Genomic DNA, 26,445 nt, shown 5'->3' with positions numbered 1-26,445 from the left:
TGTTGGGTGTGCAGCTGCCTCAACAACCATAAGAAGATGGACAAGGAGAAGGACAAGGAGAAGGAGCACTTATTTACAAATCCTGATGGCAGATCTCCACCCCAGAGAGAGAGCCCGGAGGTTTTTGGAGGAAGTTTTAGAGGCATTTGTTTTAGCGGTGGAGAGAAGGCGGACAGTCCTGTACCCCCCAACTAGCAGGAGACCCCTCGCCACAAGTCTGCCAGACTATGTGGCAGGAGGTGGCACACCACATCACGGGCAGCACTGTGCTCCCCAGGACCCACAAACAGTGTAGGAGGAAGTTTAACAAGCTCACACGAGTGGTCAGGGTGAGTGAAGGCTTCAACAAATGCTACATACCACTATCTGTACCATAAGCTTCACACACTGCTCAATGTACCACACCCCCAGCACTCACCCACAAACAATCTCTACCTAGCAACATTAACACCCACATCTCACACCCTGCACACAATGACAGCTATTCAACGATGACAGGCACAAGGGTCATTAGTTATTAGAATTCATGTGATATGTGTGATATGTTTATAGATACATTTATTAATGGTCTTTGGAATATTTTGTGGTCTCTCTCATTTCACCTTTGTGCCCAGGAGGATGCTGTGATATGGCATGAGACAGGGATTGTATGATGGGGATGTGGTGAGCTAGGGGTTCTGGGGTTTCATTCATGTGAATCAGAGTCTGATGAGCCAGTCATGGACAGCCCGTCCAGAAGGCCAATTGTCTTGCTGCTTCCGCCCTCCCTCCTGTTCCTCCTCCTCCTCCTCCTCGTCCTCTTCTTCCTCATCCTCCTCTGCCTCGTATTCTTCCTCCTCATCCTCCTCCTCCTTGCTCTCTTCTTCCTCATCCTCCTCTGCCTCATCTTCCTCCTCCTCGTCCTCCTCCTCCTCATCCTCCTCTGCCTCGTCCTCCTCCTCCTCATCCTCTTCCTCCTCATCCTCCTCTGCCTGGTCCTCTTCCTCCTTGTCCTGTTCCTCCTCATCCTCCTGTGCCTCGTCGACCTCCTGAGGTAATCCCGCAATCCTGTAGCCCTCATGACTGTGAGGAAGTGTTGTGAGCAGAAGCCTTTAACAAATAATGAGTGACTTCTGCACTTGAATCAACACTCCCTGTCACCAAAAAAACTTGAAATAACTAAAGAAAGCTGGTTCAGTTGCAGGAAATAGCAAAAATTCACTGAAACTACAGAAGCATGTTAGTTGCAGCTGATTGGGGATGGTACCTTTAAATATCGCTGCTGTGGCCTGCTTCCTGCTGGTAGACGCCAGCTCTCCCTGTCAATTTTCTGTGCTGCCGTTAAGGTAAGTGGCTATAACGAAGTTGGGAGATCGGACGTTTAATGAGCGTTGCACACTCACTGACATCACGATCTCTATGATGGCGAGGTCCCTGCCGATCGAGTTTACCAGCAGCACTACCGGCAACACCGATATGGCGTGCGGCGCTGGAACTGGCATCAGCTGTCGTTACAGCTGTCGACGACATTTTAGCGCCATCTTGTGGTGCTAACTGCTCTGGTAATCTTTGATGGGGTCAGAAGCGAAGGTCCCAGTTACCATGCTTTTCTCACCTCCAGATTTGATTTCCCAAACTGGCCTCCCATCTTCCTGCTTCCACAAGCTTCAGCTCATTGAAAAGTCAACTTCTCCTATCCTGTCCTACTCGCCCATAATCTCTGACCTCACTGGACTACACTGACATTCTTTGCCCAACACATTAAATTTAAACTCCTTTTCAAATCCAGTAGAATCCCTCCGCAGCCTTGCCCATCGTATCTTTGCACCCTCTTCCAGCCTATGTCCCCTTTCACACTCTTCGGTCATTATACTCAGGCCTTCTGTGCATTGCCCTTCCCTTCCCCCATCCCTTCACTTCACCATTGGTGACATAGTCTTCAGCCACCTCAGGCTCACTCTCTGGAATTCCCTCCCTAAATCCATCCACTTTTCATCTTCCCTCCCCACCTTTACAAGCCTTTTTAAAACCCATTGATCACTCTAACCTTTAGGCACCTCTCCCAACTTTCTCATCATGGCTTGATGTCTATTCGTTTTTTTAGAAAATCACTCTGTAAAGTGGCTTGAATGTTTTTACATATCAAATCCACTATGTATGTTCCTGTTGTTGTTAGAGAACTATCTTTCTTGGCTGCTATACACCAATTTTGCTTTTTTAACCTTTTGTAATCGTTCTAAAATATCCTCATTATGTCTGTTTTCTGCTCCACTTATAACAAGATCCTGGGTAAATTCACATGAACAATTCAAGCAAACATGGCTGATAACTGCAACCTAGTTGGATAGTCATTTCTACAAATTCAGGATATTTGGTACTTGGCTCAGCTGCAGCACTCTCACTTCCAAGTTAGAAGGTTAAGGGTTCTAAGCCCCACTCCAGAGACTTGTGTCCATAATCTAGGCCGACACTTTAGTGAAATGTTGAGGGAGTGCCGCACTATCGGAAATGCCGACTTTCAGGTGAGACATTAAACTGAGGCCCTGTCTACCCTCACACATGGATTTTAAAAACCTCATGGCCCTATTCGTGGCAGAGCAGGGCAGTTGTTCTGGCTAATATTTATCCCTCAACCAACATCACTAAAAACAGATTTGTTTGTGGGATCTTACTGTGTACAAATTGGCTGCCACAGTTCCTTACATTAAACAGTGACTACACTTCAAAAAGTGAAGCATCTTGGTCCTAAGGTTGTGAGAGGCGCTATATAAATTCAAGTTCTTTTCATTTTTCTTTCATTCCCATATATAGCCGTGACAAAACCTTCTTTCACATTTCCCTTCTAGCGCAGTGGATTCACTGTATTGCTCTCCACATGATTGCTTCCCACAGCTGCTGAACCTTCGTTTTTTTATGATGAGCTGCCCTATTCATAGAGGGCATTTCTCCATCGCCTCATGGCATTCCAAATAATATGAGGGCCCTCATCAGTAAAATGGCCTTCATACGCCTCACTCGTTTCATCAGCATTTCAATTTGGACAAAGATGGATTGGTGCACTGAGCATTATTTACGGAGCTTATGTGCCTATTAAGGGGGATAATGGAACATTCAGAACAAATATTACAGTTTTTTCTGATTGGCTGCTCAATTGCACTTTAGTTATATTAAATCCTAATAAGTCTAAGCTTTAAGAATCCATTAAAAGTAATCCAGTGTGTTCCCTTGAAGGCACGAACAAAAACAGAGGGAAAATGAGCTGGTTAAACACACAAACAATTTGCTGGGAGCAAATAAATTTCCTTATAGCCACCACATTGTACTTTCTGGTAGGTTTTTAAATTACTTTGTCTAAAATTATTTTCATCCTTTTCTCAAATTTGGGGGAAATGACTGATGCTGGAGTGCAGTGTCTCATGCTGTGACACAGTGACTGATCCTGTGATACAGGTATTCATGCTGCGGTACAGTAACTGATCCTGTGATACAGGTATTCTTGCTGTGACACAGTGACTGATCCTGTGATACAGGTATTCATGCTGTGACACAGTGACTGATCCTGTGATATGGGTATTCATGCTGCAGTACAGTGATTGATCCTGTGATACATGTTGTGTCCATGTATAATAAGACACAGACTGCAGGAGAACAGTGCAACAGGTGTTTACTCAACGTGGCTCACACGGGAACTGATCTGTACAGATTACTACTCAGTGCTATATACAGGTGTGGTCACTGCCGGTACTGCAGTATACATGAGCTGTAACAGATAGTTCCCCCCTTAAAGGTATATACATTACAATTCCTCCCCTTTTAGATTAACAGTACCATAACACTCATTTAACAATTAAATATCAAACTAATTACAATTAACACTTTTAACATGCAACATTAGCTGAAAATAGTCTATTTATATATTCAGTCTTTGGGGAGGCTTCCTGATCCTTTCTGGATAGTGCCTTTCCATAGTGTCTAGCTCTTGGTGCGGAGGCGATTCTGGCCCCCTGTCATCAGTTGGTTCATCAGCTTCCGATGCTACTGTTTCTGGGGTAGATGCGACCTGTACATCGGGTTCATCACCAGGTACGTATGGGCGAGGCATGGGGTTGACTTGTTCCTGTGACTCTAGGATCTGGTCAGCATGGCGTCTCACGATGCTCTCCCCAACGTCCACTGTGTACATTAGTGGGCCCTGCCATGTGCATATCGTTCCTGGCTGCCATTTTTCTGTTCGGTAGTCGCGGGCCAAGACTGGTTGCCCTACATTGAAGCTCCTTGTTGGCTTCTCATGGATGTGCTGGAATTGCTTACTCTCAACATCTCTTCGTACGTTTGGTCTGAGCAAATCCAGGCGAGATCTTAACCTTCGGTTAAAGAACATCATGGCTGGGGCCTGGTTGGTGACTGCATGTGTCGCATTCCGGTAGGCGAACAGGAAATTGTCCACCTTGTGCTGCAGCTGAATGTTGTCATTGTACATAGCCTTTATTGCCTTCTTAAAGGTTTGTACGAACCAATCCATTTGTGGCTGGATGATACGGGGCGGATGTGTAATGCCTTACCCCATTCTTTTTCAAGAACCTCCGGAACTCTTCGGACATAAACTGTGGTCCGTTGTCGGAGCAAATCTGTTCTGGCAAGCCATTCCTGGCAAAAATGGTCCGTAGGACTGCAATAGTTTTCTCCGTGGTGGTGGAGGACATTTTGATGACCTCAGGCCATTTCGAGTGCGCATCCACGGCTATTAAAAACATTGAGTCCATGAATGGACCAGCAAAATCAATATGCACCCGTTGCCATGGAGATGAGGGCCACTCCCATGGGTGTAGAGGGGCATGTGGTGGTGCATTTTGGACCTTCTGGCATCCTGAGCAACTCTTGGTCAGGTCCTCGATTTGTTTATCGATTCCCAGCCACCACACATAAGCCCTGGCTAGGCTTTTCATTTTTACCCCTCCCAGATGACCCTCATGAAGCTCATTGAGCACTCTATCCCTTAACTTGGGTGGAATTACCACTCGGGATCCACACATCAAGGTCCCCCGGCACACTGACAGCTGTTCTCTCCTTGTCGAGGATGCTGGCAACAGTGAGTCGCCATGTGCTGGCCATCCCTTCACCGTCAAATCATATACCCGAGACAGCGTCGGGTCATTTCGGGTTTCCTTTTCGATACAAGCGTTAGTTACCGGTAGGTATTCAACTATAGTCGAATGGAATATTTCGACAGGATCCACTGCTGGTGCTTCCTCCGCAGTAAGCAGTGGCAGGCGTGATAGCCCATCAGCATTTCCATGCTGTTTCATGCCCTTATATTCAATCTCATAGTGGTGCGCCCCTAGAAAAAGTGACCATCTTTGTAGTCGTTGCGCAGTCATCACCGGAAGGCCCTTCTTCGGACTAAAAATGGAGACAAGAGGCTGGTGATCAGTCAGCAAGGTGAATTTCTGCCCGTGCAGATAGTGATTGAACTTTTTCACTCCCCACACTAGGCTGAGGGCCTCCCTGTCAATCTGGGCGTAGTTACGCTCGGCTGAGGTTAGTGATCGTGACGCAAAGGCTATTGGCCTCTCTGAGCCGTCCGAGAATTTGTGCGACAGCACCGCTCCAATGCCGTAGGGTGACGCATCACATGCCAACCGAATTGGTAATGCTGGATTGTAATGGGCCAATACCTCTTTCGATGTGATTAGTGTTTTGCTCTTCTGGAAAGCTCGTCTACATTCGTCACTCCACTTCCATGGCACCCCAGTTTGCAGTAGGGTGTTCAGTGGGTGTAGTATTGTAGACAAATTTGGCAAGAACTTATGGTAGTAGTTTACCAGCCCGAGGAACGACCTCAGTTGTGACACATTTTCCGGTGCTGGAGCCTTGACTACTGCCTCAATCTTCTCTGGGGACTTATGTAACCCCTCTTTATCGATAACGTGGTCACAATACGAGATCTGTTTTCTAAAAAACTCGCATTTGGGGCGGTTAGCTCGGAGCCCATATTCCTGCAATCTAGTGAGCACCTGCTCCAGGTTGGCAAGGTGATCACTGTCATTTTCGCCCGTGACCAGGATGTCGTCCAAATAACACTGGGTCCCTGGGATCCCTTGCAGGACTTGTTCCATTGCCCTCTGCCAAATAGCCGGAGCTGATGCTACCCCGAATACCAGCCGATTGTATTGGTAGAGACCTTTATGGGTGTTGATTGTGAGGTATTTTTTTGATGCTTCTTCTACCTCCATTTGCAGATACGTCTGGGCCAGATCAATCTTAGTGAAGCATTTCCCTCCAGATAGCGAGGCGAAAATATCTTCAATCCGCGGAAGTGGATATTGTACGGTGTGAAGGACCGGGTTCACTGTTACCTTAAAGTCCCCACAGATGCGAACCTTCCTTCGTTCCCCAGGCGTGCTGCTCAACGACTTTTTCATCACAGGGACGATGGGTGTTGCCCACTCGCTCCAGTCTACCTTGGACAGTACACATGAACGTTCCAGACTCTCCAGCTCTGCTTCGACGGCTGGGCGGATCGCATAAGGTACCGGTCTGGCCTTAAAAAATTTGGGGCTTGCGTTTTCTTCAATTTTAATCGTCGCTGTCATGCCTTTTAGTGTTCCGAGTCCTTGCTGGAACACTTCTTTTGCGTCAGTTAGGATCTTTGACAGTCGCCCAGGTGTGACGTCGTCATCCTTTTTGTCAGCCACAGTCAGTGCCTGTATGGAATGCCAATCCAGTTGTATTTTCCGGATCCATTTACGTCCCAGTAATGGTGGTCCTCCATCTTGTAATACATACAGGTCTAGTTTTGGTGTTTCCTTACCGTTATATATAACGGTCACCCTTATTTTTCCTTTGGGGTAGACTTTTTGCCCCATGTACGTCTTCAAAATAATTTTTGTGTCTCTCAAGGGTATGTGTGAGAATAGCCGCTCGTAGTCCCGTCGGTTTATGACTGTTAGGGCTGATCCTGTGTCCAATTCCATCTTTACCTGGACTCCTGCTATCTTGAGAGTGACCCAAATGGTTCGGTGATCCTCCGTTGTGATCACATTATGTAGTTTCAGACAACTCAGTTCCCTGCTTTCGGAGTCGTTATCACTCTTTTGTTCGTCTGAACTATTCTCCGTCATCTTATGTACCTTCTTGTACTTTTCTTTGGTAGGTTTCTTATTGCTGGTTTTCTTTCCCGACCTGCAGACTCGTGCTATGTGTCCTACTTTTCCACACTGTCTGCACACTTTGGCCTAGAAATTCAGTATAGCCACGTTTGGGGCGCTACAGCCGGGCGGCCGCTAAAGTTTGCGCCCGGCGCAACTTCGCGCCACCTTCGCCGATATTCAGTGGCATCGCCCCAAGAGTTTGCTGCTGCGCTAAAGCAGGCGATGCACGACTATCATTAGGCGCTAAGCCGGCGATCCGGGGCGCTATCACCAAGGACGGGCGCAGCGCAGGTGCGGCGAGTTGCTCAATGAAGGCAGACACGCTGGTGCCGGTCAGCTCTTAAAGGGGAAGGGTCGACTTGTTTGGCTGCCATGCCCTGCACACTGCAGCCCTGAAGCAAGGCCTGACCATTGCTGGTTCATCAGTTCTACGCCCTCAACCATGGGGAAGCCCGCTATTCTTCCAAAGCCGATTGCACGCTCTTGCTGCTTGTCCAGGGTCATGGGGAAGGAGATGTACTGACGTCTCCTTCTGAAAAGGGCATTGTTCGCCTGGCGGATGCAGCAATGTACCGCGAACTGGGAGATGTTGGCAATGTCCCCAGTAGCGGATTGGAAGGAGCCAGTGGCATCGAAGTTGAGAGCCACTGTCACCTTCACTGCCACTGACAGAGATGTCCTGCTCCTCAGCTGTGGCTGCAGATCTCTGCAAAGCAGGTGGCAGATCTCAGTGACCACCTCCCTTCTGAATCGCATCCTCCGAACACACTGCTCCTCAGACATGTTCAGATATGAGAACTGCTGGCGGTATACCCTGGGTGGGTAAGGCCTCCTGTGCCGACGCCTGTTGGCCAATCTCCGTCTGGCCATGACTGGCACTCTCTCACGGTGTCTCTGATCCCTTTGAATGCAACGCAGAAAGCCAACGTTTCCACCCATTGCAGCCCCCATTATATGTGGCGACTCAAGGCTATGGCACTGAAAGTGAAATCCAAGTGCAAAGCTCTGGCCTGAAGCCACAAGTACCTGTGCAAGCGCTGAGTCAAAGCAGAAAGCTCTCTGCCTTTGTCTCTCTCCAAATATCCGTCTCTCACACAGAGGGATTGGCACAAAATGGCTGCCACTTATACTGCAGGAGGAGTCCCCTTTAAATAGCGCCCCCCGCGCCCCGCAGTGACTGGGAACCATTCCCCTCTACCAGTCGCTGGGGGCGCCAGGCGCAAAGAAGGGCGGCGCCACTGAATTTCCGGTTCGGGGCGCACAAAGGGGGTTGCACGATGAAATGACGTCAGGATCTGCGCGCACAGCTGAGCGCGCGCAAAGGCTTTGCGCCGCCGCTAAATCTTTATTGAAGTTGGGGAGAGGCGCAGATCGCGCTGCGCCCGGCCACTAACCGCCTAGCGCCCCACATCTCCTCCTCCTAAGGCGCTAGCGGCTGGCGCAAACAACTGAATTTCTAGGCCTTTGTCTTTGAACCAGCAATCATTCTGGTCGTGTGTTGTTTTGCCGCAGCGATAGCACTTCTCTGTTCCATATGACATTTCGTTTGTGCCATATTCTTGCGGTCTCTGTTGTATCTCTGCAGCGCCCCATGCTGCTGCTTCATATGATACCGCAATGCTGAAAGCCTTTTCCAGCGTAAGGTCCTTTTCAGATAAAAGCCGTTTCTGGGTTCCTTCACTTTGAAGCCCACACACAAACTTGTCCCTTAAGGTATCTGCCAGTCCCGCTCCAAACTGGCAGTGTTTCGATAGTTTGCGCAGTTCTGTTAAATAATCAGCATTGCTTTCATCCTTATGCTGGTTCCGTTTGTGAAACTTGAATCTTTCTGCTATCAGCAGTGGTGTGGGGTTTAAATGTTCCTGTAGTATCGTTACTATGTCTTCAAAACTCTTTTCCATTGGCTTTGTTGGGGTTACTAGATTTCGTAATAACCCATACGTCTTTGCACCCATTAAATTTAACAATACCGACGCTTTCTTGTCACCTGACACCTCATTCGCCTTGCAGTATACCTCTATTCGTTCGACATATGTAGTCCAATCTTCGACTTCATTGTCAAACGCGGTGATACTGCCACTCTTCGGCATTTTGGGTGTGGTTTAAAATGGCGTCTCCCAATGGCTTAAAATGGCGTCTCCCGTGCTTTCCTTCCTCCCCCGCTGCTGCCAATGCCGCTCCCGGCGGTTCTCGTGGCAATGGCGGCGCCCTGTAGGTTTCGCGCGCTTCTCCTGCGCTGCTGCCAACACCGCTCTCGGCGGTCCTCGTGGCAATGGCGGCGCCTCGCGGGTTTCTGCGCGTCTCTCTCTCCCTCTCTTCGACGCTGCTCGGCCCCTGAACACCGGCTGCACCCTGTGCACTCTGCCCTCTCTCTCTGTCCCCCGTCGACGCTGCTCGGCCCTTTGCTGTGCCGCTCGGTCGGGCTCTAGCCCGCCGCTGTCCGGGAAGGGTCTGCGCACTACCTGTTGCCAGCCCGTTTCGCTGGACCACCTCGACTGGAAAGCCAAGCCTGGCTCTTGACGGCCTCCCCCGCAATTCTCGAGTCTCTGCTGGATGACTGGGCGGTTGCCCGTGGTCGACGCCCTAATCTCTGGCCTTGACCTCCAATCCACTGAGCTCCAGGAACGAATCCCCGGGAGGTGATGCAGAGTTGCAGGTAGGTTCGAACTTGCCTTGTCGCCAATGTTGTGTCCGTGTATAATAAGACACAGACAGCAGGAGAACGGTACAACAGGTGATTACTCAACGTGGCCACACGGGAACTGATCTGTACAGATTACTACTCATGCTATATGCAGGTGTGGTCACTGCCGGTACTGCAGTATACATGAGCTGTAAAAGATAGTTCCCCCCTTAAAGGTATATACATTACAATACAGGTATTCATGCTGTGACACAGTGACTGATCCTGTGATACAGGTATTCATGCTGCGGTACAGTGACTCATCCTGTGATACAGATATTCATGCTGTGACACCGTGACTGATCCTGTGATACAGGTATTCATGCTGTGACACAGTGACTGATCCTGTGATACAGGTATTCATGCTGTGACACAGTGACTGATCCTGTGATACAGGTATTCATGTTGCGGTACAGTGACTGATCCTGTGATACAGGTATTCTTGCTGTGACACAGTGACTGATCCTGTGATACAGGTATTCATGCTGCGGTACAGTGATTGATCCTGTGATACAGGTATTCATGCTGTGACACAGTGACTGATCCTGTGATACAGGTATTCATGTTGCGGTACAGTGACTGATCCTGTGATACAGGTATTCTTGCTGTGACACAGTGACTGATCCTGTGATACAGGTATTCATGCTGCGGTACAGTGATTGATCCTGTGATACAGGTATTCATGCTGCGGTACAGTGGCTGATCCTGTGATACAGTTTTTCATGCTGCGGTATAGTGGGGACAAAATGTGACATTATTGCGCCTGCGAACAGGCACAACTTTGCCGAATTTAGCAAAGCGATGGCCGTGTCCGCTTTTAGGGCCCAGATTTCTAGAAGGGAACAGCTGCAACCCCAGGCCAGTGAGGTCAAGGCAGGTGTGGTGCCAGAATGACATGAGGCACAAGAGTGGCTATCAATACCAACCCCCCCTTTTACTAAACAAAGATGCAATGGAGATATTGATTTGTTTAATTTAAAAAAGCTCAAAAGAAACTTATTCACAAATAATGCGATTAAGAAGTGGAGTGTAAATGGCCAAGGATGTTCTACCACTGGATTTCTATCTGATTGGTCATTGGGAACCATGGCACAAAGGTGAACTAGATTTCTTTCCTTTTGGTAATGGCAACCATTCTTGTGCCTCATGTCATTCTGGCCCCACTCCTGCTGTTCCCTGCCAGAAATCTGGGCCTCAGTCCTGTATTGATTTCTTTGTGGGTTCAATGACGAGACATTTATGAAAGAGAATTTCTTTCAATCTAAAGTCTGTTCAACTCTTGTTAACAGCATTTACAGGAGACACGATGCTAGTAATCCATCTAGCACGAAACTGAAACTAAACTCCTCTGCCTTGCTTGTCTCAGTCACATGCCCTCTGCTGGTCAGGCACAAGCAATCAATACCTGCAAACATGCTGTTAAGGCATCATAATCGAACAGGCAAATACCATCTCTATTTGCTGATATCATTACATCTCCTTTTCTTAAAACAAAAGTATTTTACTTTAACTAACAACATGTTTTCTTTGTATTAATCTGCATTTTAACTGTAACACTTAATAAACTTACATTATCATTATCATGATCAAGGTTTTTTAACCTTGCTTTGTGTGTTCACATGAAATATGTCAATACACTAGAACTTGAAGAAAGAATAAGATAACATTACTTCCTTCCATAACAATAGTCCTTAAATTTGCTCAATGAGTCTCTCAGGAGGCTTCACGTGTCTTGAGGATTTTCTGATTGATTGTCCTTGAATCTGAGTTGTTGCCTCAGATGATTGGTTCTCAGCTGTGTGATCAGGTTGTTCAACAGTATCAGTCTCTTGACCTGCTGTGGCTGGTCCCATGAGAAGATCCCTACGATTTCTTCTCAGAACAGCACCCTCATCTGTCTGAATGGTGTATGATTTTGGTTGAACTTCACTCAGGACAGTTCCCTTCTGAGTCCATGTGTTTGTTTTGTCTTTCAACCTTACTTGGTCACCAGTGTGGAGTTCAGGTAGGTTTTGTGTTCCTCTGTCATAGTAGTACTTTTGCTTTACTTTCTGTTGTTCTTTGAACTTCCTCACTTTCTCCCCCTCTTTTATTTTCAGGAGGTTCTCCGGGATGGGTAGGTTTGACCTTAGCATACGTCCCATAAGGAGTTGGGCTGGTGACATACCACACTCGAGCGGCATTGTGCGGTATACAAGCATGCTCTGGTAGAAGTCAGTTCCACTGTCTTTTGCCTTGTACCTCAGTCTTTTCACTGTGTTTGCGGGCCCTCCTGGGTCAACAGCTCTGGACAACGTGCCTGCTGTATACATCAGCTTACCCGGTGTGTACGCAACATTCAGTTCATCATAGATTGTCTCTCCTTCGCTTTCCACAACGAGGACTCTCTTTACCAGGTTCAGTCTCTCACAGGCTTTTAAACCTAGTATGGCTTGCACATCCTTTGGCACCACGATTAATGCTAGCATGTGCTCTCTGTCCTTGTGTGTTACTTTGACAATGCATCTTCCTTTCACTGGTGTATCAGTACCTGAGTATCCTGTCACTTTCACTTTTATTCCATGTATCTTTGGTCTGGGTCTAATTTTCTTAAAATCAGTCTCTGATATCACATTAACTTGTGCTCCAGTATCCAATTTAAATGGAATGTGTATGTCATTCACTTTTAGTGTCAACATCCAGTCTCTTTCTTCTTTTTTGTTTTCAGACACAACATCTCCATAGAACTCCTCTATGTCGCTTTCATCTACTGCATGGACCTTGCTTTGTTGCACTTGGTTCTTACAGCAACGGGCATAATGGTTGTTTTTGTTGCAACTATTGCATGTTTTACCATATGCTGGACACTTTCTTGGTGGATGCTGTGTACCGCATCGACTACATGACTTTCGATTGCCCCTTTCATTTTTGTTCGCTGGACACGCCTCTTTTTTCACCTTGGCGCTCGTTTTGTTAAACGGTTTGTATCCGTTCTTTCTCACTGCATCCACGTTGCAGCTATTGTCACTGAACAAATCCTTTGCCTGCAACTTCACAGTCTCTGTAGCCCTACACAGTGCTATGGCTTTTCCCAGGTCTAGATCTTGCTCTCTTAGCAGTCTTTCCGTTAGACCATTATCTGGAATACCACACACCAGTCTGTCTTTTATCAACGAGTCTGTCAGTCCCCCAAATTCACACGATTTGCTTCTGTTTCTCAGTTCAGTCACATACTGATCAATAGTCTCACTCGTTTTCTGTACACATGTGAAAAATCTGTGCCTCTCAAACATCACGTTACGTTTAGGTATGCAGTAGGCCTCAAACTGTTCCATTATTTTATCTAGTTTCATTTTGTCTCCATTAGCAGCGAATGTGAAGTTATTATACACCTCCAGCGCTTCATCACCCACAACCTGTAAGAACAGTGACGATTTCCTTTTATTCCTTTTCTCATCAGCTCCGATTGCTGATAAATACAACCCCACACGTTGTTTGAACCTTCTCCAATTTTCAGCCACATTACCTGTCAACTGAAGCGTCGCCGGTGGGTGTAAACCTTCCATTTTTTCACTTCATTAGCTATTCTCCAATGGTAAGCAACGATGTTCTCTTTTGGCTTGCTAATTTGTGGAGAGCTGATTTAACTTCAGATTTTTTCTCTTCATCTCTTTCAATCACTTCTGACACCCTGGGCTGAAAATTCAGTAGGGTTAGCGCCCATTTTGCGGCGCTAGAGGGCCTGGCGCCGCAATGATAGCCGTTTCTGAAATTCACTTCGGCGCTGCCATCGGCGTTAGCCGGTTGCGCTGCGCCGGCACCGATGAGGTCATCGGTGTGCGCAGCGTCCCGGTTGCCATGGCAACGCGCCTGAACGCCGAAATTCAGTTGCGGCCGCCTCGCCCGTGGCAGCCGCAACTAAGACTCTGGCAACCGAGTCTTACACAAGTTAGCACCGGCGCATTAAGGTCGCGCGGCGGCCGGCCACTTTCCCGCCGGCCGCCTGCCCGCACCTCCCTCCCCGGACTCCTCCACCCCCCCCCCGCGGAACAGATGCGTCTGGCCTGCAAGCCCGGCACTTGTCCGAGGTGCCGGGCTCATTTTTGAAAAAATCAAACGGCCAGCGATCGGGTGAAGGCAGCGCCTCCTTAACGGGAGGAGGAGGCCTGCACTTCCCCAGCCTGCCGCACCGCATCGGGTGCCGCAGCGCCAGATTAGCGCCGCAATGCGGCACTCAGCGCCCATTGGGAGGCACTCACGCCCGCCAGTAGCGCCGGCAGCCGTCTGGGCGCGGCGCTACTGAATTTTTGGCGCGCGCAAGGGAATTAGCGCCGGCGCTAAATTTCCGGCGCTAAAGCCCTGGCGCGGCGTCAACTCAATTTCTAGGCCCATGTATTGATTTCTTTGTGGGTTCACTGACGAGACATTTATGAAAGAGAATGTCTTTTAATCTAAAGTCTGTTCAACTCTTGTTAACAGCATTTACAGGAGACACGATGCTAGTAATCCATCTAGCACGAAACTGAAACTAAACTCCTCTGCCTTGCTTGTCTCGGTCACATGCCCTCTGCTGGTCAGGCACAAGCAATCAATACCTGCAAACATGCTGTTAAGGCATCATAATCGAACAGGCAAATACCATCTCTATTTGCTGATATCATTACAATTGCCACTCTTTTCAATTCCCGGCTGTACAAATTTTACTATGAATTTTGGCTCTGTACAGACTGAGCTGCAAAGCGATGGAAACTCTGTGCTCCACTCTGTTTCCAGCTGTCAGTCTGACTCTCTCCCAACCCAACGTCTTGTTTGATGCCTTACAACAACAACAACAAAAATTACATTTATATAGCCCTTTTAACGCAGTGAAATATCCCAAATCGCTTCACAGGATTCACAAAATTTGACAGAGTCACATAAAAAGATATTGGCCCACAAACTCCGTTCCCTACAGGTGTGTACGCGCTGTGTACTCACCCATAGGGCCAACGGAAGTGCCGGTTTTAGGCATGCACTGCGCATGCACTGGAAACCGGAACTTCCGTTTCTTTGAAGAAAGGGCTTCACAGGTCAAACGCCTGCGCCGGATAGGCAGGGCGTACGGCCGAAACTTCCGTTTTTTTCCACAGTTGCTTCAGTCCAGGTAAGTCTGAAAAAGCTGTGCCTGGAAAAGCAGGCGCAAGGTCTGCTTTTACCAGGCTAAGAGGTGAAGAAAGTAAAAAAAAATGATTCCACTGATTTATCATTTTAAAATACTTTAAAGAAAGGTAAGTTTATTTATAGCCCCGTTAAAAACTTTAATTATTTTTTCAAAAATTTAAATTTGTGTAATTTATAGTCATTTTAAAAATGTGATTAAAAAAAAGAATTATTTGAAGTTTTACTTATGTTTTGGGGCTGATCTTTATTCATAGATTTGACAGGTCTTCCTGTCAAATCTATGAATGGAGATTCCCTGCTCTGATTGGCTCCCCATGGCCCACGTGATCCCAGGGACGCTGCGAACTACTTGCGCCCCTGGGATACGCGTGCCTTGCACACTGGCAGTTTGAAGAGGCACAGCAATGGAATTCTGCGCCTCCCAGGAGCCCTCTGGCACAGGCGGAGATTTTTCCAAATCACAGCCCTCTGCCCGCGGGAGGGCTGCGAACCGAATTTCTGGACCATTAGGATAGGCGACGAGGTAGTTTTTAAGGAACTATTTAAAGGAGAAGTGAGTGGTAAAGATACAGAGAGGCTTAGGGAGGGAATTCCAGAGCTTAGGGCCTTGGCAGCTGAAGGCACAGTCACCAATGGTGGAGCGAAGGAAATCGGGGATGCACAAGAGGCCAGAATTGGAGGAACGCAGAGTTTTTGGAGGGTTGAAGGGCTGGAGGAGGTTATAGAGATAGGGATGGGAGGGGCCATGAAGAGATTTGAATACAAGGATGAGAATTTTAAAATCGGGGTGTTGGTGGACCAGGAGCCAATGTAGGTCAGCGATCACGGGGTATGGGTGAACAGGACTTGGTGCGAGTTAGGACACAGGCAGCAGAGATTTAGATCAGTTCAACAACTCCAGGTCTCAGGCAACAAATTATCACCAAATATTCCAAGGAATGTTCAATTAGGTTATGCAGATACTACTCCACATATTTGTCTCTGCTTCTTTGTTTGCTTCCCTAGTGTCGGGTGTTTGTCTTCTATTTCCTAATCTATTGCTCCTCTGAAGTGCCAACTTAGGGGAAGGAGCAAGTGTAGTGTCCCATTGCTTCTTTTCAATGGGGAGCCTTGACTCGCCTGTGGGGAATGCCCTGTTCTTGCTGGGACCCAATGTGTTCCCGCTACTGCTGCCAGCAGCCCGGAATTTGTTCTGGTTGGCAGCTCCTGTCCTCCACCTGTCTCTTCTGCAATTCTCTGAGGAAGCCAGCAGGGAGGAGTGGGTACATCATCAGTCTGAGAAGTCCTCATCTGTCTCTCTTCCTGTTATAACGCAGTTGCTGCCTGCCTCTTGTGGACAGCCATGAATCGATATAGCGACGGATTGTTGACTGGTACCAAAGTGCATGAAGCCTCTCAAGGTACTCTCAAGCAGATCACCTCGCTTCTGTAGTCCAGATGTAAGAGATTCCTGTAAGTTAGAACCAAGGTCTCAATAGTGGCGGGGGGACCCAGGAGAAGGTGCGAAACCTGGAAGGTCGGGTTTCCTGGCACGCTGTGGAGTTTTAACTCCACAGTGTGTGTGTGATGTCAGGGGCGGGTTCCCCGCCCGGAAGTCAACCAGATTGGTAGGGTCGGCTTCCAGTCGTGTGGGGAACTCAGAGAAGGCTATGATAAATTGACCCTTAGTGTTAGGGGGATTAAATACGTGGGGTTACGGGGATAGGGTGGGATATGTGTTGGTGTAGGGGTTACGGGGATCGGGTGGGATATGTGTCGGTGCAGGCTCGATGGGCCGAAATGGCCTCTATCTGCACTGTGGGGTTTCTGTGATTCTGTGATTCTGTGTGAAGGAGGCCGCAGCGACAGGTAAGTGCTGGGCCCAGGATGGTGGGGGCGTGGGGGGGAGGAAGGGGTGGGGAGATGGTGTCCAAGCCCGGGAAGGGGGTCCAATCACCGGGGGGAGGGTCCGATCGGAGCCGCGATCCCCGGGGTCTGACCCTTGACCCAGGGGCTGAGTCACGACCCCGGGGGCGTGTTCCAGGCTGGGGTTGTCCGATCCTTGGGGATGTCAGATTCCCGACCCTGGGGAGGGCCAGGCTGATGGTGGGGGAATTTGGGGGGCCGGGAGGAAGCTCTCCTGCTAATCCCGGCTCTCAAGGATTGCTCCCCGAGGCAGAGCCCCGGGATCCCCAGCTGCCTGCAGTAAAACCTGCAAAGCAGGTTAAAGTAGTGGCCTCAGGCCTCATTATCATATGTAAATTGCCAACCTGCCTCTTGGCAGTGGGTTGGCAGCTGCTCCCCCCCCCAACCCGCCCGAGTGAAAGGTGAAAGTGGGGTTGGGGTCGGGGTTCACATTTTTCCAACTTTCACTTCCCTCCACGCCTCCAACCCACCCGCTCTTACCTCAGAAAATTCTGGCCTTGATGTTACATGGAGTGAGTCAAATTGGCTGAAGACTGGCATCTGTGATGGTAGGGTCTGCAGCAGGAAGCCAAGAAGGTTCGTCCACTCGACGCTACTGACTTGCCTTTTGCACATATATTCTGGAACCTGTCATCATTGAGGATGATGATAGTCATGAAACCTCCTCCCATTATTTTCTTAATTGTCAACCATTATTCATGACTGGATGTGGCTAGGTTGCAGTGCTTTGACCTGATTTGTTGGTTGTGGGATCACTTAGCTCTGTCTAAGCATGTTGCTTTTGCTGGTTAGCATACATGTAGTCCTGTGTTGTATCTTCACCAGGTTGGCACCTCATTTTCAGGTATGTATGGTGCTGCTCACGGCATGTTGTTCCACACTCCTCATTGAACCAGGGTTGGTCATCTCAAGAGAAGTGAGGTATATGCTCAGTCATGAGGTTACAGATTGTGGTGGTATGCAATTTTGCTGCTGATGATAGCCCAGAGCACCTCATGGATGCACAGTTTTGAGCTGCTAGAACTGTTTTCAATTCATCCCACTTAGCGCAGTGCTAGTGCGACACAACAAAATAGAGGGTGTCCTCAGTGTGAAGACGGGACTTTGTCTCTATAAGAGTTGTGTGGTGGTCACTCCTACCAATGCTGCCATGGACAGATGTATCTGCAACAGGTAGATTGGTTAGGACAACAATAACAACAACAACTTATATTTATATAGCACCTTTAACGTAATAAAACATTGCAAGGCGCTTCGCAGGAGTGTTATAAAAAAGAATGAAATTTGACACCGAGCCATATAAGGAGATGTTAGGACAGATGACCAAAAGCTTGGTCAGAGGTAGGTTTTAAGCAGTGTCTTAAAGGAAGAAAGAGAAGTGGAGAGGCGGAGAGATTTAGGGAGGGAATTCCAGAGCTTAGCAGTTAGTCAGCTGATGGCACGACCGCCAATGGTGGAGCATTTAAAATCGAGGATGTTCAAAAGGCCAGAATAGGCGAAGCACAGAAGTCTTGGGGGATTATAGGTATGGAGGAGGTTACAGAGATAAGGCGGGGCGAGGCCATGGAGGGATTTGACAACAAGGATGAGAATTTTAAATTTGAGGCATTGCTTAACTGGGAGCCAGTGTAGGTCAGAAGCACAGGGGAGATGGGTGAGCAGGACTTGGTGCGAGTTAGCACACGGGCGACAGAGTTTTGGATTACCTCAAGTTTATGGAGGAGAGAACTGGGGAAATTGGCCAGGAGTGCATTGGAATAGTCAGGTCTAGAGATGATAAAGGCATGGATGAGGGTTTTGGCAGCAGATAAGTTGAGGTAAGGGTGGAGACGGGCGATATTAAGAAGCTGGAAATGGGCGGCCTTAGTGAAAGAACGGATACGAGGCAGGAAGCTCAATTCGTGATCAAATAATTGTAAATTGTAAACAGACTTGGCCAGCCTTAGACAGTTGCTGGGAAGCGAGATTAAATCAGTGGAAATGTAACGGAGTTTGTGGCGTGAACCGAAGACAATGGTTTTGGTCTTCCCAATATTTAATTGGAGGAAATTTCTACTTATCCGGTGCTGGATGTCAGACAAGCAGCCTGATAGTATAGAGACGGTGGAGGGTTCGAGAGAGGTGGAGGAGAGATAGAGCTGGTTCTCATCAGCATACATGTGAAAACTCACAAGGTCAAGTAGGTTATTCCATTGTGTTGATTCTTTCACCATCTGCCTCAAGCCTAGTCTGGTAGTTACATCCTTCAGGACTCAGCCAGCTTGGTCAGTGGTGTTACTACCTTGCCCCTATTATTGACGGACATTGAAATCTCCCACCCAGAGTAGATTCTGTGCTCTTGCTGCCCTTAGTACTTCAACTCCGAGAATGGCCAACTTTACTGGTACCAGATTTTTATTTCCAGATTTTTATTTCCTGGCTCTCCCTATGTAATTCTCTCAAAGTGGATGTATCTGGGCTGATGCTTGCGGGGTTTAGAGTGCGTGATGGATTTGCTTATTCTTCCTCCTCCACCCTCGTGTCAGCTTCTTCATTTTGGGAGTTCTCTAGACAGAGAAAAGGAAGCATTTAAAAAAAAATTCATTTATGGGATGTGGGCGCCGTTGGCAAGGCCAGCATTTATTGTCCATCCCTAATTACCCTTGAGAAGGTGGTGGTGAGCCGCCTTCTTAAACCACTGCAGCCTGTGTGGTGAAGGCACTCCCACAGTGCTGTTAGATAGGGAGTTCCAGGATTTTGACACAGCGACGATGAAGATATACTTCCAAGTCAGGATGGTGTGTGACTTGGAGGGGAAATTGCAGGTGGTGGTGTTCCCATACGCCTGCTGCCCTTGTCTTTCCAGGTGGAAGAGGTCGCAGGTTTGGGAAGTACTGCCGAAGAAGCCTTGGCGAGTTGCTACAGTGCATCTTGTAGATGTTACACACTGCAGCCATGGTACGCCGGTGGTGGAGGGAGTGAATGTTTAAGGTGGTGGATGGGGTGCCAATCAAGCGAGCTGCTTTGTCCTGGATGGTGTTGAACCTCTTGAGTGTTGTTGGAGCTGCACTCATCCAGGCAAGTGGAGAGTATTCCATCACACTCCTGATTTGTGCCTTGTAGATGGTGGAAAGGCTTTGGGGAGTCAGGAGGTGAGACACTCACCGCAGAATACCCAGCCTCTGACCTGCTCTTGTTGTCACAGTATTTATGTGGCTGGTCCGGTTAAGTTTCTGGTCAATGGTGACCCCCAGGATGTTGATGGTGGGGGATTCAGCGATGGTAATGCTGTTGAATGTCAAGGGGAGGTGGTTAGATGTGTTAGCTTAGGGTACGCAGACAATAGTTGTGCACACAATAGCAAGGTCACTGTGGTGCCGAGCAGCAGGGTGGCAGATGTGGCTGCCTGCTCAGCACTGATTGAACATTAGTTGTTAGAAAGAAGATGAAGTTGAAGCAAAACTCATCTTATTGGGCTGGTATGAAGCCACAAAATCATCTTTGCCCACGCGAGATCTTTGTGGGCAGCTCTCATTCAGGTCAGCGGCGAGCGCCTTAGCTTCGCCACTGACCTCAAATTACGGGCCAATGAGTTGATGAGGAAATGTGGCAAAGTTGTGTGAGTGAAAGGAAGCTTATCCCATTAGCAGCCACGAAGTTGGAGGTGTGACTTCAGATATCTAAAAGGTTGAAAAAATAAGAAATGGGGCTAGTGATTTGCAGATTGCAGTGCAGATGTCATAACAAATTGTGGGCTGAGTGCTTGGTCCCCACATTGCAACAGTGACTACATTGCAGAAGTACTTCATGTGCTGTAAAGCACTTTGGGACATCCTGAGGTCAAGAAAAGTGCAAGTTCTTTCTTTCTTTGATTGTTAGTTCTCTCTACCTTGGCACTCTTCCTGTGTCTAAAGTCTTTTCTTCCATCCTGGCTCCACAAGCAACCCTAAGGGATATCCACTAGTTATGAATTATCAAGGAACATCCAGTTTTTAATCTCAGTAATTTAATGGTAAATAGACTTCAGGAGCAGTTCAGTGATTGAAATAGTCAACAAGCATTCGTCTAACAGAACACAGACACCTTCAGGCGAATGCCACTGTATTGATACAGCTGCAAATTTTGGCAAACAGGCATGAACTTGCTTGTGGGTTTTCAAATACATTTTCCAAGTTGTTGCAACTGCTTCTATTTTCAAGGATAACTTAAAACAAAAACAGCGACATTGCATTCATGTCAACTAGTTAAAACAAAGGAACTAACTGCTCTGAAAGTGCTTATTCAGACAAAAAAATATGCATTGAGTCGTTACTCGCTTTTAACTTGCGGTTCCACTCATCCCCATTGTTTAGTTTATCATCAAATTCAAACCACACTTCATCTACCACAAACTAAAAAGCAACTTAATGTGTAGTGGCACAACAAAACTCCAGTGCACAAAGCCTCACAGGCGTAGGGCGGCCACAGTTCTCCACATCATGAGTGGCAGGCAGTGACTAGTGGGGTACCGCAGGGATCGGTGCTAGGACCCCAGCTATTTCACAATATATATTAATGATCTAGACGAGGGTACTAGATGTAATGGCCCAGAAATTCGGGTCCCAACGCGTGAGTACGCACGGGGTACTCACGCGTGGACCCGATGGAAGTGCCGGTTTCTTGCATGCACTGCGCATGCGCGGGAAACCGGCACTTCTGGTCCTCTGAACGAAGGGGTTCAGAGGTCGAACACGTGTGCGCGGGAGTCTGCGCGTGCGCTTTAAACTTACGTTTTTTTTTACAGGTTTTTCCGTGAGCGTAAGTCTTTAGATTTTAGAAATGTAAAAACCAGGCGTAAGGCCAGCATTTTAAAAGGTAAGTGGTCAATTAATTAAAATTAAAACATTTTTTCCACAGGTTTATTATTTTTAAATACTTTAAAGCAAGGTAAGTTTATTTTTAGCCCCATTTTTTAATAAAATTATTTTTTCAAAAATTTAAATTATTGTTTAAAATAGTTATTTAATGTAATTTATAGTTTATTTAAAAAGTGTGATTTAAAAAAAAAATTATTTGAAGGTTTACTGTTATTTAGGGGCCCGTATATTCATAAGTTTAGACAGGTCTTTCTGTCAATCTTATGAATGGGCTTTTCCCTCCTCTGATTGGCTGCCCATGGCTCACGTGATCCCAGGGGACGCATCGCACTAACTACGCCCCTGGGCCACGCAAGCACAGCGCGCCGGGAGTTGGAGCAGGCCCCGGAGCGGAATTCCACGGGAGCCCAGAGCTCAACTGCCAGCGCGCAAGGTAAGTGCAGGTCGGGGGCTTGCACCTGCGGGAAGCCCCCGACCCGAATTTCTGGGCCAATATCTCCAAGTTTGCAGACGACACAAAGCTGGGTGGGCATGTGTGCTGTGACGAGGATGCAGAGAAACTCCAGTATGATTTGGACAGGTTGGGTGATTGGGCAGATGCATGGCAGATGCAGTATAATGTGGATAAATGCGAGGTTATCCACTTTAGTGACAAAAACAGGAAGACAGATTATTATCTGAACGGCAATAGATTGGGAAAAGGGGAAGTGCAACGAGACCTGGGTGTCCTTGTGCACCAGTCACTGAAGGTAAGCATACAGGTGCAGCAGGTGGCTAAGAAGGCAAATGGTATGTTGGCCTTCATAGCGAGAGGATTCGAGTACAGGAGCAAGGATGCCTTGCTGCAGTTGTACAGGGCCTTGGTGAGACCACACCTTGAGTATTGTGTGCAGTTTTGATCGCCTTATCTGAGGAAGGATGTTCTTGCCATGGAGGAAGTGCAGCGAAGATTCACCAGACTGATACCTGGGATGGCAGGAATGACGTATGAGGAGAGATTGGGTCGATTAGGCTTATATTCGCTAGAGTTTAGAAGAATGAGAGGGGATCTCATTGAAACTTATAAAATTCTAACAAGACTAGACAGACTAGATGCAGGAAGGATGTTCCCGATGGTGGGGGAGTCCAGAACCAGGGGTCACAGTCTAAGGATAAGGGGTAAGCCATTTAGGACTGAGATGAGGAGAAATTTCTTCACCCAGAGAGTGGTGAACCTGTGGAATTCTCTACCACAGAAGGCAGTTGAGGCCAATTCATTAAATATATTCAAGAAGGAGTTAGATATATTCCTTAAGGCTAAATGGATCAAAGGATATGGGGAGAAAGCAGGGACAGGGTACTGAATTTGGATGATCAGCCATGATCTCATTAAATGGCAGAACAGGCTCGAGGGGCCGAATGGCCTACTCCTGCTCCTATCTTCTATGTTTCTATGTTTCTATGAGCTACTGACCTGATCCATGCTGAGTCAGGCGGAGTCACCAAGTGTTAGCCAAGATCTTGCTCAGAGAGAGGACGAAGAAAATCAAAGAGTTGGTCACCCTGTTTGCTCTTGCACGTTTCCCAACAGTTCGACAGAGTGCAGCATTGCTAAAGCCTTGGGAGCTGGTCGAACATCCTCTGACTCACTCTACTGCTGACCTCTGCTCCTGACTTCACCAGAATATCCAGGGTTTGTGCATTGTCATCTGTTTTAAACATTTCCAGTGGGTGCATCAGTATGGATTCATTTTGGGCACCCAAAGGGTGGGAGGGGAAGGAAAATGAGGCCCATTGGGATGCACACATCAACAGTTGCTCCTCCTCAAGTAATGGGCACTTTTTCAAGAGGCCTGATGTTGGAACTTTTTGAACTCAATACTGTGGTCTCACAGACCATGACTCCCACTTAGAGCCTCAGGTGGACCCCACTAGTCCCCCTCCATGGAAATGGGTGACAGTGTCTAGCTGGCATCCTGATCACTGAAAGACAGGAGATGTGCGAATTCCTGCAGGGTATTCATCCTGCCCCCTTGTCCTTCTTATGATATGGGCCTTCTAGGGGATGGATGAAAATTCTGCTTGCTCCAAGCCAGTAAGAATTATTGGTCGATGCTCTTCTGGGTCCAGTCTGATTTCCCGACTATCTAACGCACTCCTGGCTATTTTATGCCGGGAGTGCACTCAAAGCCCCGAGGCAATTAATGTCAGCACTTCAGGGTACACCACATGCACAGTACAGTAAAGCTCTCTCTACTCTGCTCTGAAGAATGTGCTTCAGCCCCACTGTCAGAGGACCACCCTGTATTACACCCGTTACAAGATGTGAACCTTTACAATTCCCAAAAACAGACATCCTTCTGGCCTCTAACAATGAGCTCATTTTTGGCACTTCGGCGCTGTTTTGTGCTGTGGATTTGTACATTTTTGAAACAGATTTGAGAATGCCCAACTGTATTTTTAACACACGGTGACAAACCTTTCATCTAGAGACCGTGGGCTCACTCCAGTACTCAGAGGTGATGGGATAATGTGCTGACCTGGTTAAACCACTCAGTTGTCCTGAGCCACCCTTTTTTCTTGTCTAAAAATACCAGTAACAAAATTTTTAATATGAAAATAGGGGCTTAGCATCAGCAACGAAAAATATTTGCACTGTTAAACTTAGCTGTTTAATTCTGCTGGTAACCTTTCACAATCCACCCACATTGGAATCCAAGCTTTACCCCTTCATTTCCCTCAAAACCATAACATTGTAGAATTTACTGCATTTTTTGGCTGCATTCATATCCCCCTTCCCCCTTCCAACTCCACTTCATTCAGTGTCTTTCCTCCTTTAAGATGCTCCGTAAAACCTCCCTCTTTGATCGAGCTTTCAGTCATCTGCCCTTATAGCTCTTTATGTGGCTCGGTGTCAAATTTTGTTTGCTAATACTCCTGTGAAGCGGTTTGGGATGTTTTACTACGTTAAAGGCGCCATATAAATACAAGTTGTTGTTATTGGAAAGAACTCTTCCCCAAATCACTTGAAATATCACTTTCAAACTCCCAACTGTCTAGCTTTTGGCCTCCAATCGCCACGATACTTCTGCAGTTATAGATCTGCTCCAAAATTGAGACCATCCATTCAGCTGCCCCGAACGCTTCAACAAAAAACTTTCTCTCTTCCTTTCCGATGTCAAGGATCGCAAGCTTCATCAACTCTTGGACACCAACGCCCCTCCGGAACCTTCTTCCCCTTCACTTTCCTCTGACCCCCCTTCTCCCAATCTCACCTCTGTAATGTATGTACCTTTAAGGGGGAGAACTACTTTTTACAGCTCCTGTATCCTGTAGTACCGGCAGTGACCACACCTGTATATAAACCCTGAGTAGTGATCTGTACAGTCAGTTGCAGTTTGAACCCTCATTCAGTAAACACCTGTTGATCGTTCCCTGCAGTCTGTTGTCTGATTATTGAAGGACACAACATTAAGATACACGGATATAACATTGGCGACGACGCAGATTCGAACCTACCTGCAACTCTGAATCACCTGCCAGGGATTCGCTCCTGGAGAACAGTGGAAGGAGGTTGAGTCCAGAAGCACGGGCGTCGACCACGGGCAACCGCCCAGTCATCCAGCGGAGATTTGAGGATCGCAGGGGAGGCTGTCGAGAGCCAGGCTTGGCTTTCCAGTCACGGTTGTCCAGCGAAACGGGCTGGCAACAGGTACTGCGCAGACCCTTCCCGGACAGCGGCGGCTAGAGCCGACCGAGCGGCACAGAAAAAGGCCGAGCAGCGTCGATGGGGGAGAGAGAGAGGGCAGAGCGCACAGGGCGCAGCCGGTGTTCAAGGGCCGAGCAGCGTCAACGGGGGAGAGAGGCGCGCAGGAAAACGCGAGGCGCTGCCAGAGCGCAGCCAGTGTTCAAGGGCCGAGCAGCGTCAACGGGGGAGAGAGGCGCGCAGGAAAACGCGAGGCGCTGCCATTGCCACGAGGACCGCAGAGAGCGGCATTGGCAGCAGCGCAGGAGCAGTGCACGAAACCCACAGGGCGTCGCCATTTGCCACGAGGACCGCCAAGAGCGGCGTTGGCAGCAGCGCGGGAGACGCCATTTTAAGCCGCATCGGGGAAGAAAGGAAAGCGCGGGAGATGCCATTTTAAGCCAGTCTAACCACACCCAAAAATGCCGAAGAGTGGCAGTATCACAGCATTCGACAATGAAGTCGAAGATTGGACAACATATGTCGAACGCATACAAGTATACTGCAAGGCGAATGAAGTGCCGATGACAAGAAAGCGCTGGTATTTTTGAATTCAATGGGTGCAAAAACGTATGGCTTACTACGAAACCTAGTAACCCCAGAGAAGCCAGTAGAAGAGGATTTTGAAAACATAGTGTCAATCCTACAGCACCACTTAAACCCCACACCGCTGCTGATAGCAGGAAGATTTCACAAAAGGAACCAGCATAAAGATGAAAGTAATGCTGAGTATTTAACGGAACTGCGCAAGCTATCGAAACACTGCCAGTTTGGAACGGGACTAGCAGATACTTTAAGGGACAAGTTTGTGTGTGGGCTTCAAAGTGAAGGAACCCAGAAACGGCTTCTATCAGAAAAGGATCTTATGCTGGACAAGGCTTTCAGCATTGCAGTATCACATGAAGCAGCAGCACGGGGCGCTGCAGAGATACAACAGAGACCGCAAGAATATGGTACAAATGAAATGTCATACGGAACAGTGAAGTGCTATCGCTGCAGCAGAACAACACACGACCATAATGATTGCTG

This window comes from Somniosus microcephalus, chromosome 1, assembly GCF_052327205.1.
Source record: "Somniosus microcephalus isolate GS21.2 chromosome 1, FLI_Smic_1.0, whole genome shotgun sequence".
In the NCBI taxonomy this organism is placed as follows: domain Eukaryota; kingdom Metazoa; phylum Chordata; class Chondrichthyes; order Squaliformes; family Somniosidae; genus Somniosus; species Somniosus microcephalus.
Note: the sequence above shows the minus strand (reverse complement) of the source record.